Genomic DNA, 17,218 nt, shown 5'->3' with positions numbered 1-17,218 from the left:
TGTTAAGGTGATATAAAAGATGACAAATCGTATTCCTTGGTTGTCATTGTTTTTGCCGTCGTCGCTCGGCTTCCGTCATTATCAAAGTGTCTTATCATTTCTATTCCCGTCACTAAGTGCCATCTCACTCCCTCTCATTCTATTCATCGTTCTAATCTTACTAGTTCGTCATCAATTTTCATGAGGAACAAATGTAGCTAAGGATTATCATCCTAATCTTATTATTTTTATCATCGATCTTCTTCGTGAGAAACAAATGTGGCTAAGAATTGTAAGAGAACATGGATGAGGATGATCTAGAAATTATATATATAATTAGGGATATTTTTTAAGAATATATATATATATATATATATTCGGCAGATCCGTAGACGTTCTATTTTAAGCCCGCAAAATTCGAAGGGGGAAAAGTGGAGGCCCGTGTTTTCGAACTCTTTGCTGTGTGTCGTCGCTGTAGAACCCCTCCTTATCGCTCTGTATTGGCAGTCTGCTCCACCCGAGGATGCCCTCCGATCAGTTGTCGCTGGAAGGGGACCACCGGTACGTGAAGATGCAGTCCGAACCGCCTATCGCAGTGCCGTCGTCGCATTCCTTCCGGCTGCAGGAACACCCGCGGATCTTTGACGAATTGCCCAAGGCGGACATCGTATCTGTGTCCCGGCCCGACGCCAGAGACATCAGCCCCATGCTCCTCTCCTACACCGTCGAATTCCGTTACAAGCAGGTCTAATCCGTTCTTCTCTTGGAATTCCTTGAGTTTGGTGTCTTTTCTGTTTTGAAAAGGTCGTAACTTGCTTGTTTTTAGCTGTAAATTCCAGTGAACTTATGACTTTCGGATGATTCGGTACCAATTTGGTTAGTCTGATGTTTTTCGAAATTGCTTCTTTTATTTCATTATCGTGGTGGGGTTTGATGGTATTTTTGTTGGGCGGATGCCGTGAGGGATTTCTCGATTAGTGCTGCGGAGCGAGAAAACTAGTTTGCTAGTGGAATTAGAAAATATACATATAGGCATGTCTAATTGTTCCATCTGCGATGCATCGCGCTAAAGTTGTTTGCGCCTCTTCTTTATGCAATAAATTATATGACAGAATTCCTGTCAAATCGAAAGAACCGGAGGATTGAAATCTGGATTTTTCATTTTGGTTTTACGTACATTACAATTGCATGTAAGATTGCCAGATTTGTTACATCTTTTATGTAGATATACCTGGTTTATTTCAAAGTGATACTAAAAATTCTTTTAGAGTCTATTTATAGCTTGGGAGCAGTTAAGTAGTGTATCATGTGGGTGGAACATACTGCACAGTTATGATCTTATATTATTGGATTTACCGTAGAATTTGTAGAATAGTATGGTTCTAGAATGGAAGCCCATTTTTATGATTACTAAACTGATTTCTCCAGGATACCAAAGTTCTAAGCTGATCCTAAAAGTATACCTTCTTAGAAAAAGAACAATATTATTGTTTGCCAGCCAATTTGAATATTAAATCCACTTACACAATTGATGATACTTTACAGATAGTGCTACTCATCTATTTTAATATAGTGACAAGAAATTAACAGCGAACCATTATTGTTCCCAGGTTTTCGGGCCAAGTATACAGACCTTTTCTCACCATTACGTCAATGACCACATATCATATCTTACTGTTTCTAACAAAGGGTTCTTTGTGTTTTTTACAGCTCACTTGGCATAACTAATATCAGTCAAATAAGAAACAGTGAGATATTGGGACCAGAGAGAGAGAGAGAGAGAGTGCGTGTGTGGTAAGGGTGATTTACCACTTGTATATGTACAAGAAGGAAGCAGTTCCTGCTGCCCTAGAGGCTAGGTTCAATTAAGACCAATATGCCTACTAACTTGGATCTCTCCCAGTCTCCCTTCTCCTACATTCAGAAGGAGATAATTTGGTTGGACTTAGTTCTACATCTCGTTTTCTTGTGATACTGACCCTTTTTTTTTTGGCTTAATCTGCATTGATAGTTTCGTTGGACATGTTGAAGTCACCTTAGGCTATGAAACCTCATTTTGTTCTTGGTCAGTATTTTTTCTGCATTTGAAGGTATACCAAACATATTGCAGAAGTCAATTTATTTCTTGATATCTTCTGTTATAGTGTTTTTTTACCATTCAATTTTAACAAGAATATTTTTATTATTATTTATTTTTGGCAATAATATCTTTTGTCACTTTCTCATTTTTTTAAACTATGGATAGAACTAGTCAAGTATCAGATGCATTTAGCACACTGAATTAAGTTATATACAAATTTGCACTCTCGATCAGAACAAAATTTTGCTTCTGGAATGGGTTCATGAATGTCGTCCTCATTTAGAGGTTGGGTACTATCAGCTTTGTTGTTGAAAATTATTGGAGAATACTGTTGTTGAAATTAAAAGGTCTGTTGTTTGCATGCTGTGACTGTTCAATGATACCTGGACTTGATTTTTCATGTTGTTCCATATATTGTGTGATGTTGGCGGGAATGGTTTTATATTCATAGGCACTCCCCAAATTTAAATTTTGATCTAAAAATCGTCATGAACTCAGCCTCTGCAATTTTATTTGTCAGTTCAATGGCGCTTAGTAAAGAAAGCCTCACAAGTATTATGCCTACATCTTACTTTGGAGAAGCGTGCATTTATTGAAGAACTTCATGAGAAGCAGGAACAGGTGAGTCCAGGGGGTGCATGCTACTTCTTGAATAATATACTCCATGTCCAATATGTTTCCTCACTGGTCCTTGGGAACTAAGGAAAAAGGTAGCAGAAATTCATGATAAAGTTAGAGATAAAGTATAAAAACAAAATTTGGCAATAAGCCATGATATACAAAGTTTCACTTATTTTAAAGCCGAGTTTCAGTTTCTACCTGTGTTTTAAGCTAGTGATCTCAAAAAACATTTCATAATATTTTCTAATATACATTTTCTATTGTGTCTCTGTATCTAATTTGAGTATTTTTTTTCTCTCCATATCTCAATTCAATATTTATTGATCAGTTGAATATAGACTTAAGCACTTGTGAAGCATTAGAAAAGCACTTTAGTCCACTTATTTATATCTGCTTAAGTGAATTTAATGTGAATCTTTCATATATGCTTTAATGAAGGTCAAAGTGTGGCTCCAAAATCTTGGTCTTGGTGAGCGTGTCATGCCTATTGTGCAAGATGATAAGCCTGTTACTTTAGCACAAGAGGAGAACTTGTCTGCTAAAAGCAGGTGGTTGTTAGCATTCCCAATCTCAGTGCCCATTGTATTAGCCTCAAATGACATATATGTACAAGAAGCAACAAATAAGTGGTGTTATTGTACTTGATGATGGATAATATTTCATCTTGTTAGGGGAAACTGTGATCTTAAATACAGTTGGATGCACTTGAAAAGTTGAAATGTCTTTCTTGAAGGCTTGATGCCATCTAAATAGATTATTGCAATTTGATTCATGTCCAGTATATTAGCGAATGTCACTACAAAAATTTACTTAGTCTAATTTACTTTTTTGTTGCTTGTTACATCCTTGTTTTGAATGATTACAAATGCGGTACCTGCTTTTAGAAAATCTGAATTCTTGTTCGACCCATTTGTTTTGAATAAGATTTAATACATACAAGCTTGCCCTATAAGTTTGAGGCGAGCAAAATTTTTTATCTGTATTGCATCCTAAAATCCAGATATTACTCTTAATGTCCATATATTATAAACTTGGCCTACCTCCTTGATCCTTTTTTATTTGTGTCTATCGAAATCCGAATTATGTTCATTGTTCTACTCCATGAAAACTCTGTTAAAATATTGCCTACTTAAATTAGGAAATATGTATTTTCTAGTGTTACATTTTGTTGGTGCAAGTAATAAGTGTACTTATTGAAGGTTCAATGCCTTTATAAAGAAAGGATGCACTTTTATCACAGACACACATGCACCAAAGCTTGTGCTAGTTACTCTGGATGATCTTTTTTTTAGTCATTACTCATTAACCAGATATTTAAAGATGGTTTTAATTTTTGCATGCTTTCTCTCTTTTAGCACGTTGGTCCATTTTATTTTTGATATTTTACTGTTCTTGATTTTCAGCACCTCTTCTTGCCAAAAACTTCTCTTTCTTTTTATGTGCATGTATATCAATAGCATCTGAAAAGTCACTCTTGAACACCTATGGCTAATATAATACTTGGTTGTTGTTCAACTTTTCATAGTTCTACTGCAGGTTGATTGTGGCATGCTTGAGTTTGCCATAATTTATCTTGCATGCAAAATTTTCCAATGATAACATATTTAATGGTGTCCACTCAAATGCATAGTTGTGTATTGGATCTAACTGAAATTGATTAATTATTTTTCTGTTAATCCAAGAAATTGTGGTATCTGCCAACTGTTGCCTTTGTTAGAGCTTTGCTGATGCTATTAAATCTTTGTGCAGAGATATACCTTCTAGTGCTGCACTGCCAATAATCCGGCCATCACTGGGGAGACAGCATTCTGTTTCTGACAGGGCAAAAGTGGCTATGCAAGGGTATCTGAATCATTTTCTGGGGAGCTTTGATATTGTAAATTCTGAGGTATTGACTCTTTCAATCATCTTATGGATTAACAGGAACTCATGGCCAAATTATCCTTGTTAATAGGTTAAAAATTCCAAGCTCTTATTGGATATGTGAAAGACTCGTGAAAATTCCAAACTTTTATTGGATATGTGAAAGACTTGTGAAGCATCATCAAACTATATTCATTATGACTTCATATGTCAGTTACCCATATCATATACTTTTGCAAGTTGCACACACACACACATATATACATATATATATATATCCAATAAGAGACCAATATATATATATATATATATATATATATATATATATGTATGTATGTATATGTATGTATATGTATATGTATATGTATACATGGTCTGTAGTACCGAACTGTATCGCTCGGTACGGGCGGTACGTACCGGTCCGACAGGTTGCTGGTACGCGGACCGCCTGTTACCGGTCCGAGTGCACTGTAGACTGTAGCAGTGCTACAGTACTCGGCACACCTGGGTGTACCGCTCGGTATACCGTACTGTACTAGTACCGAGCCCAGGTCGAAACACCGGTACGGTACGATATTGCGAACCTTATATATATATATATATATATATATATATATATATATATATATATATATATATATATATATATATATATATATATTCATATACATATATGTGTTTGTGTGTGTGTGTGTGTGTCGAGGTTCTGAATACCATATCATACCGGTGTACCAATCAACTATCAGTACGGTGCGTATTGAGTTGTACCAACATATGGTATACTAAAGTGTACCGATATACCGTTCGTACCAGTCCTCTATTGGACTGGTATGTACGACCCATACTGAGCGGTACGGTACAGTATCGCAAACCATGGTGTATAGCTTACACCATTGGTTGGATACTATAGTAAGTGTAATTTTATTTGCTGACAACATTTTATTTTCTTTGATAAAGCTAACATCCTTCAATTGGATATCTGATGAACGTGATTTTATTTAGATGGAGTAGATCTTGCTCACCATTATATTATACTAATTTTTTAGCATCTGTTGCAGGTTTGCAAGTTCTTGGAGGTCTCAAGGCTAATCGTTTTTGTCTGAGTATGGACCTAAGCTAAAAGAAGATTATGTTACAGTGAGACATTTACCAAAAATTAAAAAGAGCGATGATGATAGAAGTTGTTGTTCCTGTCATTTGTTTTGTTGTTATCATGAGAGCTGGCGAAAGGTATTTTTTATGATCTTTCCAATTTAGAAAGTTTGATTATTTTTAAAAATATTATCATAATATACAAATTGTACTTCTATATTTATAGAATAAAGCTGTTGATTTTCTCTACATATACTAAGATTTATATTGTTATTGATCACATTATTATTATTATAGATGCAGTCTCAATTGAAATGGCCTGCAAGTTGTTGTCGCCATGTCCCACAACCCCTAAAATGGTTCAAACTGAAAATTGAACCACGATAGTCTACATAAAATTGGATGTAACTTCATTTTAGATAAACTCATGCTTTAAACTTTGTCAGGTTGGCTACCTCATTCAATTCTCAAATTACAATATGTTTGATGATTTTATATTTACCAGAGCTCTTTGAATTTTTTTTACCTTGATTTTGTTACTAGTATTTCTAGTAATTACATGTTTTGAAGGTTACATGTATTTGAAGTAGATTTATGCTAGACTTACGTGGATCTGGTCCCATAGTAGAAAAGTTAAAGAGGAAATGACTCGATCAGGGGCTAGGGCTTTGATCTAAGCATTAAATCATGATCCTAATATACAAAATGGTACGAAAAGTTTGAATAACAGAACTAACAACTAATTTTGATTGTAGGCTTTGCAGTTACCTAGAGAGGAGAAACTTGATGTTTTTCTTGAGTTTGAACCTTGGTTTGTCAAGATTTAAATGTTTGAAAGAGACTGAGAGAGATGAGAGACTTTTGAGAGAGACCAAGTGAAAGAGGGGAGCGAATGATGTGATTTTGGGTGGAAAGAAAAAGAAATAGTTCAGTAGGAATCAGGTGACTAGGCTGTAGATAATATTCTCATTATGGGGCTGAAGTTGCAGCTCATGTTGCAATGACATTAGTTCCTTTCTGCAGAATTGAACTCTGGTGGTAATATTGCCAAAGATGTTTGTATTCCACTATTAAACGAGGTTTGCAGTTTCAGTAACTGGACCTTTGTCGGTTCATGACCAGACCAATCCAATCCATTTAGCATACTGTACCGTATGTTGGTACGCTGGTATGAATTGGAAAATCTTTGGGGCAGGGAGAGGACAGGAGGAACAAGGGTTGAGAAAGCAAACGAAGAAGGAAGAGGAAAAAGGTGGAGGAAGAAAAAGAAGAAAGAAAAGAGAAATAAGGAAGAAGAGGAAGAAGGAAGCAAAAGAAGAAAGAAGCTGAGGAAGAAGATGGAGGAGGAGGAAGAGGAGGAAGCGTACCGGAGCAGAACCACAGGCGGCTAGTGGCGACAAAGGTGAGTGGCAGCTGTTCGGACCTTGTTGCAAGCACGAGAGATCAGGATGCTCCGAACCATAACTACAAGGGAAAAAGAATATTATATATTAGAACGTTATCAAACTTCCTTGTTAGGGTGATTTGTGATCTGGTCCTAAATCAGACGGTAAATACTGCTATATTGGACCAGTCGATTTAGCAAACCTTGTTGTTAAATAACTAACATTTTTGGAGTCACCTTGCATGGGAGACTCGTGGATCAACCTGCTATTCAACTCAAAATAGTTAGAAGCAATGTTTGTAATTTCGTACCGTACCGGAGTTTCAAGTTCAGCTCGGTATGGTACGGTACGAGTATATCGAGCGGTACATTCTGGCGTACTGCTCAGTATATATATATATATATATATATATATATATATATATATATATATATATATATATATATATATTGCCCGTGTGGGAGAAGTTTCTTCTCCCCACGCAAAACAGGGCGACGAGGCGACATCGCCTAGTGTTTCTACCTGCGTGGGGAGAAGAAACCGAGGTTTCCTTCTCCGATGACGCTCGGTTTCTTCTCCCCACGACATCGTCGAGGCTTCTTCTCCTTGCGCGGATGAGAAGTCACTGACGACGTCGAGGCCTCATCGCCTCATACGAGGAGGAGGTGACATCTCATCTGCGGCGTCCAGCGAGGGTGGGCGACGACCGATCGGGATCGTCGAGGGAGAGCGGCGCAAGATCTTCAGGTTCTCCCTTTTCTTCTCCCTCTTCTTTCAGCTTAATACCACCTGGTAGTGGGGCGGAAACAACCCCAATCGACGGTACCACTCGGTAGCGGGCAGTCCGCGTACCGGTCTGATGGCGAACCAGTATGTTCCGCCCAGTATGGGCAGTATCATTCGAAATTAAAATCCTTGGTTAGAAGGACGGTGCAATGCCTTTCCCCCTCATCGGAGTTGGTATAAGTTCAAACTCATAATGTTTGCTCTTTCATTGTTAAATTGATATATTTATGGTCTTCGAGCATATGGAAGACTTTGTGATGGAGGTCCCTTGGTTGCTAATCAGGTGAAGCCCTTTACATTTATATATCATCTTATTTAGTAATGCCACTCTTGGTGCAATTGTATATGCAGCTTATCTCTCACTTGTTCTTTAAGTAAGCATCTTATCCTTTTCAGTTTTCACACACTATTATCTTATAATCTTGTATTCCTTATGCCTTTCCTCGTATTTCAAATAGAATTTTCATTTAAATATAGTTGAAGATTTGTAAATCTCAGCAACAAAATTAAGCATGCTTCAGCCACATGAAAGTTCAGTTTGTTCTCCAAATTCCGTAATGTGTCATTATACCTTATAATTTCAAACTCAACATTCCTGTCAAAATTAGTTATTTTAGGTTCATGAATAATGGCATTCTAAGAAATTAAGAATGCCTCAATCACATGCTTGTTTATGTAGTTTTTACTTTTTAGCCACAGGCCCTGTGAAATATGCAATAATGAACTATTATTAATCAGGATCCATGCATGCTATCAGGTTGAACTATTCAGCAGTGCATGATAACCATGTTTGTGCACATGTAAAGTGAACTAGTAAAGCTTTGTACTATTTTGACCTGTGTCATGCATGCTAATGGTTGAATTTACTGCAAAAAAATGAATGGTCAGTATAGTTGTGTCTCCTTTCCTTGTGTTTGTATGGGAGAACATGCTGGAGTTATGAAGTATAAGATCTATTTGCTCGAGGTGCCTTTGTTCATGCTTCAACTATTGATCTATTTGTCATCAAACCTTTCCTGCATGGTGTCCTTGATCTGCATAGACATTCTACCACGCAATTGTTTCCTATAGAAGTGAATATTCTGTTTTATGACCTGTAGTTGCATAAGGGATGTTTTCTATTTTGCATGATCCTTTTCCTTTCTTCTGAGAGATATTATTGCTTGAGATATCTGTTAATGGCATTTGTTTCTCTCAGGTATATGTGCACAGAAAATTGATGATAGTTGATGATCAAGTTGCATTGGTTGGTTCAGCTAATATAAATGATAGAAGCTTGCTAGGATCAAGAGATTCCAAGATTTATTTGACTTTCTATACTTAAAAAATATATAATGTTTAGAAAAAAATGCTAGTGATATTATGTTACCTAGATTGCCCTAATTCTGTAACTTCACTATTTTCATTGAGAACATGCCTTGAACAATTTTTTTAGTTTTAATCAACAATGTACTTTTCTTGTGGTAATAAATGATGAATACTCTGTAGTTTTTTTCTTGTTCATGTTCATATAATTCGAGTAGTAAAAGATGAATGTTTAATAGATTGTTGTTTGTTCTGTTTTACCTTTTGCATGGTGGCTCTTGAAGGACAAACATAATTTACCTATTGCTAGTAGGTTTATTTACCATTAAAAATTAGTAGCTTTATTTCTATGATGTGATTGATGGATGTCATATGATTTGGAGGCATTCCTATTGCTAGTAGGTTATGCTGAAACTTTCCCCTTCTTGTAGAGTACCAGCAGACAGCAGTAAGTTATACAAAAATGTATAATAAAAGATAATTATGCCATGGATGTCCATGATGTTGAGCTTTATGTTTAAGTGGGTTTCAGGCATCCAACTGTCAGAAAAGATTAACAGTAAAAACCTTTACTTCAGATGTTGCTGGAACTTGTTTCAGTTAGTCGGGTCTGTGCCACCTGCCTTTTAACTTATTGATGTTTTTATGCTAGGACATTATTTCGTTGTATATGGTTAATTGCTTTTTAACATTGATTTCATTCCCTTTTGATGGTGGCATGCCTTTATTTGCTCAGATCGATGTGCTTATAGAAGATAAAGAATTTGTTGAATCACTTATGGATGGACAACCATGGAAAGCTGGAAATTTTTCTCGTAGTCTTCGCCTCTCACTGTGGCTGGAACACCTGGGTCCCCGTGTTGGACAGGTTTGTAAACTTTGGATGCCATTCATAACTTTTTCTTTGGCTCTGATTCTGAGCAATTTTAGTGCTCTGATTTCAAGATATGTAGTTGCATCCCAAGTCATATCATAATGAGACCATATCTTTGAGTGTTCCTATCTGACACCAAACGACATCGTAATATCCACATATGTCTTACAGTGAGCTCCTTTTAATTGTGCGCCACAAGGAAGATGTATCTGGTTTGAAGATAACTTCTTAAATAGAAACTTCACTGTGAGGTCAGATGCATCTGGTCAATATTGGAAGATGTGTCTGACACATAAAATTGAATAGAAACATCCTGCATGCTTATCAGTTCTTGTGTTTTATTTTTTAAGTTTATGATTTGCTTCTTGACAGATCAATCAAATTCAGGATCATGTTGCCGATGCAACATACAGGGACATCCAGATGGCAACTGCTAAGGTGAGGAAACCAAAACCTTGAGTAGAACCCTTTTTTTTTAGTGGTAGTTCACTCCATTTCTTTTCTCAAAACATATTGATTACCTTTGCTCATCATCCAGAAGTCATCTTATATTATTCCAATTTCCAAGATTAATTATCATTTGTGCAGAGTATTTTCCTTCCACCTCAATATATTATAGTCAAACAACTGTAGAACAATCATCTTTGGTTTGCGTTTGATGATGCTTGAATTTCAATCCTTCTCTTGTCATGATAGGGAAGTTTTCTTTTTCTTCTTAACATTGCAATATTTAAATAGCAATACTGAACCTTTAATCATTCTACATTATTAATATCTTAAGCCAAAAGAAATCATGCTAGCTACTACTGGTGGTTCTGGGAGATAATAGCTATAAATGTATACAACTTAATGTGCTTGATGCTTTTGTTCCGAAATTACAAGATGTCACCAAGTCTTGTTGCCAAAAGTGTTGGACTCATTTACGCAGAAGTGGATGTGTTTAAAATTGCTTAATGTTGATGCGACGCAAGTATATCCGGATAGCCAACTAGCAATTTTTTGAACATACATCAGTTTTTGGCTTGGTCTTTTTGTGACGAGTGAGACAACATTTGAAACAAGCATTCCTCATGAAATTTCTTTATAGAATAAGTGATTTATCTCTTGAACAAGTCAAGATTGACTGTCATGCTGTTTGGCAAGGTTTGACAGCATCAAGTATGGTCCAGACTTAACACGCTATGCAGTGCTCAAATGTGCCAATCATGCTGACACATGACCAACCCAAATTTTGGCTCGTGCAACCCTGCAATTGGAGGGTGGCATTTGGCACAACATACATGTACTGTGACGCTATCAGCATGTACCCATGTGCCCTGAAATGACAATCCTGAAACTCAATTTCATTAAGCAATTCCTTATGGAGTCTAAAGAATGCATATGCCATGGTGCCTATATCTGCTTATCATCTGAATTGTATTGCTTTATTTCAATGAGAGGTATTGAATTCTGTTTCTTTGGCAGACTAACGCCACGATCTACCGTGATGTCTTTTCATGTGTCCCCAATGATCTTATCCACTCCAGGTACTATTTTATGCTTCAGCTTTCCTATTATATTTCATGCTACTTTCTTTTGGACAACATCAAATATCTTCAGATCTGCTTTCCGGCAAAGCACCAACTACTGCAAGGAGAAAATTGGGCATACAACCATCGATTTAGGAATTGCTCTCGAGAAGCTGGAGGCCTATCAGAATGGAGACATCAAAAACACGGATCCAATGGAGAGATTACAGTCAGTGAGAGGTCACCTTGTTTCTTTTCCTTTGGATTTTGCACATGTGCAATGAGGATCTGAGACCGGGTTTCATCGAAGGTGAATTCTAAGCATCTCGAGTGTTCCACTAAGCAGTATATTTTTGTAAAATCGAAGGTTGTGAACATGCATTATTACACAACCACATTGATGTTAATGAACATGTTAAGCATTTGTAACAGTATAAAAGAATAAAAAAGGTGAGGCTCCTTGAAGGAGCAAAACATAATGATTTGTTGATTCGTTTCTAGCGAAAATAAAAAGAGTTTTTTGTTCTTAATTTCCTCGTCTTTTATGGAAATTGTGTATGCTGGCATCCGTTCTTCATGTTACCTTTTTTTGTTTTTTTCAAATATCTCAGTATATATATTGAAAATTTTCTACAACATTTGGAAACTGTGCATCTGAGTTTTCTAACTTTTTTTGCGGAAAAATGGTATGATTGCTCACATAGATCTTCCATTAGGTTTGAGTGATAAAGGTTTTATCAAGCGGCCAACTTTGAAGGCACGATCATCTTAGAGGTGTCCCAAAGTATCAACGTGGAATATTTATATTATACTATTTAACTATGCTTAGGTGGCACTATTATATCGTTATATTAATTAGGTATTTTTTTCTTCTTTTATTCTGTAAGTATAAAAATTATAATTATATTATTTTTAACAACAGTGGAAAAATTTTTAATCTCAAAAACTAAAACAAATAATAACATATAAGATCATAATTATGTACATTTTGATATATATATATATATCTGATCCGAGAATATAATCCGTAATTCCTCTTTTCTTATCAAGACCATAATAATAAGTTGTAGAATAATGACTAAGAAAAAAAATAAGATTTATAGTTTCTAGATGTCTTGTTATTCATAGATAAGAATAAAAAATCTACAATAAATAATTAGAAGAGTTTTTTTTCATCAAAATATCTTTTAAAAATTATAGTCAAAATAGAATTAAATATATAATATATATTTTTTAATTAAATAAGATTATATAATCTAACTTCCTTTATCTTCCTTATACATGTCCTTTATACATATATACAATTTGGTGAAAGCTTTCCTGTCAACACTAATTTTCCATTTTTGGGAAGCCATTTAGGCAACATATTTAATTAAAACTAACTAAATATGATCACATATTTAAATTTTTTTAAAATAACATATAATAAATATTTAAAATATTAAAACTAACTAAAACATACAAGTTTTGTTAAAAAATAATACTAATAATATCAACCAATATTATAAACATAAATATTTATAGAGGTATTAATTATACTCATGGATATAGGTATCCATACGGACCTACTCCCAATATAATAGAAATAAACAAATAAATAGGGACGGAGGGTATTTTTAGATAAAGCACTCCATACTCACTTATCAATATGTGAATTAAGATATTGAGCTCATAAGTTAGGTGAGCCAATCATTCACCCAATTCAAATCAGATTGGATTGAGCCTTAGTTGAGTTAGTCGTGAATATTACGAGTCATTTGATTCAATTGAACATATACTTATTATTGTTTATATTTATATATAATTATATTTTTATGACATATGAATTATATAAATAATAATATTATTATTTATAAATTCTGATATTATTAATTAGTTTTGATCAATATATTTATTTTTTAAAAATTAATTATGAGAATGTGAAGCACCCATAATTTCTTACCTCAAATGGGGATTTCCCAACCTATCTAAATAGAGAATGGGATGGGGATTGGGATCGGGGATGAGGAGATATACGAGCAAAACATTTATCATCTCATCTCGTCCCATTAATATTTTTAAATATTTATAATAATTATATTACACCTGATTGATTATATATATATATATATATATATATATATATATTTATTATAATCATAATTTTATGATTGACTTAAATATCCTCTTAAGTAAATAATAAAAAAAACATCTAAGTTAATAATATGAAAATAATCAAATCATTCATACAGGCCATCCAAAAATCATTTATTTTAATTTTTCAGCACATCCGATTTAATAATCAAATCAGTCACTTCAGCTACACCTTTCACATCATTGCGTTCTCTCTTCACAAGGCATCATAATTTAGCAAAGGACCAGTCAATAATACTTACTATACACGACGCGTCCACCTCATTAGCGATGGTGGAGGACGATGCCACTTCCATCAATTAGCCGGTGACAGCACGTCTCCTGACGAAGCAAGTTAATGCAGAGTTGAAGACTCCCGTCATGCCATATGCATGCCACATTAGCTCTTAAGTTTAATTCAAATATACTAACTTGGTCGGGTTCGACCTACTTAATCCATGTAGTAGTCCGATCGATGATTCCATGGACGTGAAATGAAAACGATGACGCTGGTCATGGTTGGAGACGGTCGTACTCCTTATCCATCGCAGACTGTGACGTGGCAGCGATGGCAGTGGATGTCATACGTCAGCCGTCGTCTTTTCCATGCCTCGTCCGCCAACGAGATGAGATCACGTAATTAATGGCCTTAAAAATCGTGACGCCTTTGATCATCTCGTTACTTACTTACTCCCCCTGACGTAATCTAACGACAAACCATCACCTGTCGCGTGGGGTCCACCTCCCGCCGCTGGTGTTTTCCCGAGCAAGGGATCTGAGAGCGTCTCGTGAACGCCGTTGGATATGGCCTCGTGATTCGGACAGCGCGCAACGAAATCGTCCGACGAACATTACACTTAATCCATTCGATGGAAATGAGGAGTTAGATTTAATGTGTACTGCCTCGAGCTCAGTGTCCAAAATAGCTTACGAGCCAAACTCGAGTGCCAACGCTTCGTAATGGATATATGATGATTTATTTTAAATATATTAAATATATATGATTTACTTTATTTAACATATAGAAAATTATTTATTCTATTACCCTTAGGTAGGATGGATCTTAGGATAATGGCTAACAAAGTCCATATTATTATGACATTTGTATGCATTTTGGATAAACAAAGTTGGTTTGCAATGATTTCCAATGTCAATGATGGAATTTTTTTAAGAGCATATATTCTAAAATTTTTTAAGAAAAAATTAGGTCGGGAGAATTTGATACAAGCGATCCTAAACTTGCTTAATGAGTAGGATTGATGAAGTTGGAATTACAATCGATGGAGTAATTTTCACAAAAAAAAAGAGTGGATTTTAATAACAATAAAAAGTTTTTATAAAACATGTTAATCATTTTCACTAAAATTTAGGGTACAATTCTTTTATTTAAAAAAAGAATAAGCATATTTAGATGTAGTCTCGAGTTGCACATGAACAATCTAAACTCATAAATCATGTACCGAATAATTTTAATGAAATTAATTGAAGAAGTCAACTCCTAACCAAACCACTTCAATAGTAACTAGGAATACTAACTCCTACAATCAAGTCAGGATTAAAGATAATGATGTGTTAAACATTCAAGAATTATAAAAAAATAAGACCTATTTCTAATATATTTAGAGAAACCATCCCTCGATTTATTCATGGGTTAAACAAAAAGGTGTTAAGAAGGAGACCAAGTATCAAGAGAATCAGGGAAAATAAAACATCGAATACTATTGTTACTCCCATGGATTAGTGATAGTGGGACCAATTGATATGGTGAAGCCCTTTAGTACTATGACCTCTTAAATAATTATAAAATGAGTTTAACTTTAATTTTTTGGCAAAAGGTGATCATGTGTACCTAAATATTTAAAATGAGGGGCAATAGATGCACCTAAATATTTAAAAAGGAAGTGCTCCAATCTAAGGAAAGAGCAGATATCAACTCCACTGTATCTAAGGGTAAGAATGTGCTATTTTTAATGGTGAATGCATCTTGGGGTAAGAATGTGTTACTTTCAATGATGAAGAAATATCATCAAAAATAAAATTTAGAAACAGATTCTTAGTATATACCAGATATATAGATCCTCCATCATGTTGGGATGCGTGGAGTGAGTTTGACTCATTTTACAAGTTAGTTGATGCTACCATTATAATCAAAGTTATCAAGCTTCTGATCAAATCTCATCTTTATTAAATTCATTATTTATACCTACTTCGAATTTGGTCTGGTGATAATATATCATATTTATTTACTAATAAAATTTAAAAATTTTATTTATTGTATCAATACATAAAATATTAGTTTAATGGCGAGATACCAGTTTCATTTGCCGATAATTAAGTATTCGATATATTTTTACACTTAATATTAGTTTGGTGATAGTATATAATTTTTTATACATCCGAAATAAACATTGATCATATAATGATATATGAAACCCGCCTATTAAGTAATATTAAGGATTTGAAACCTCATCTAATATATAATACCTAAAATATTAGTATGATGGTGGTATATTATATCTAATTATTAGGTGTTTTGACATATTTATACATAAAATATCAGTATGATGGTGTATTAAATCTATTTACTAAAGGATAGAAGCTTCAAAATCTACCACTGATTGATATGATCCATCCTTAAACTAATGTTAGTATAATAGTATGTTGATCAGCCTTGAAAATAAACAAGTTTGGTTCAATGCACATACTTGGATGTCGTTGATGGAATGAAATCAAATAGATCCTCACTTGAAACAAGGCTAAGACCTAAAACAAGTTGGATTATTTGGTTTAGAATCTTGTATCTTACCAGTTCAATATATATTTAGGTGCATAATAAACCGATTATAAATAGAATACATAACATAATTAGAGAGATAAATTATTGGATCAAAGTAATTATAAGAATTAAGTAGATCATGATCAAATTTTATCCAAATGTAATAGACTTTATGTTTGTTGAATCTAATTAATTCAACCATTATATGATCATGTACAAGAACTAAGATCTTAGCCATGGAAAATATTAGTGTTGAAATGTAATTTAGAGTATAAATAATCATCCTGAAATATATTTATGAGTGTGGATTAAATATTTTTAAAATAAAAAAATTACTCGTAAAAAAAAATATAAACTCATTTATGCATGAATCTATTTTAATATTTTTTATATTTATTTGACACACATTGACTGACTCCTCTTGTATGATAATTTCCCTTGAATATATTTTGAATACATGCATGAATAAATAAAAGTGTATACATAAATAAATACTTATAATATATGACGATATATATGTGGATGATATAACCTATGATGATACGTTATCGATCTATGCGCTCAAGGAATAAAGCACATGATACTTAGATAATATTTTTATTAATCATTCGAAGGAACTTGTCCCACTTTAGCCAATAAGGAACTCATATGAGTTATCTTTATTAATTATTAAAAATAAAGAACTCCTATCATACAATAATCTTTTTATTAACCATCGAGAAAGTAAAATCTCCGGTGTCATCTCAGTATATCATAATATTGTTGATGATGATAATATTATTTTATATACAAGCATGCGACAACGAAGACATAACATTACTTAATGGATGGTTAAGG

General features: G+C 34.2%; 1 pseudogene; it reads left to right on the top strand.

Annotated features, from left to right (window-relative positions):
* The first annotated feature begins 624 nt into the window (after nt 1-624).
* On the top strand, nt 625-12,017 carry LOC135626306 (phospholipase D zeta 1-like; annotated as a pseudogene).
* The last annotated feature ends 5,201 nt before the right edge of the window (nt 12,018-17,218 follow it).

Source organism: Musa acuminata, chromosome BXJ2-11, assembly GCF_036884655.1.
Source record: "Musa acuminata AAA Group cultivar baxijiao chromosome BXJ2-11, Cavendish_Baxijiao_AAA, whole genome shotgun sequence".
Classification (NCBI taxonomy): Eukaryota; Viridiplantae; Streptophyta; class Magnoliopsida; order Zingiberales; family Musaceae; genus Musa; species Musa acuminata.
The sequence above is the reverse complement of the archived record's forward strand: the minus strand, read 5'-3'. Positions and strand labels throughout refer to the sequence as shown.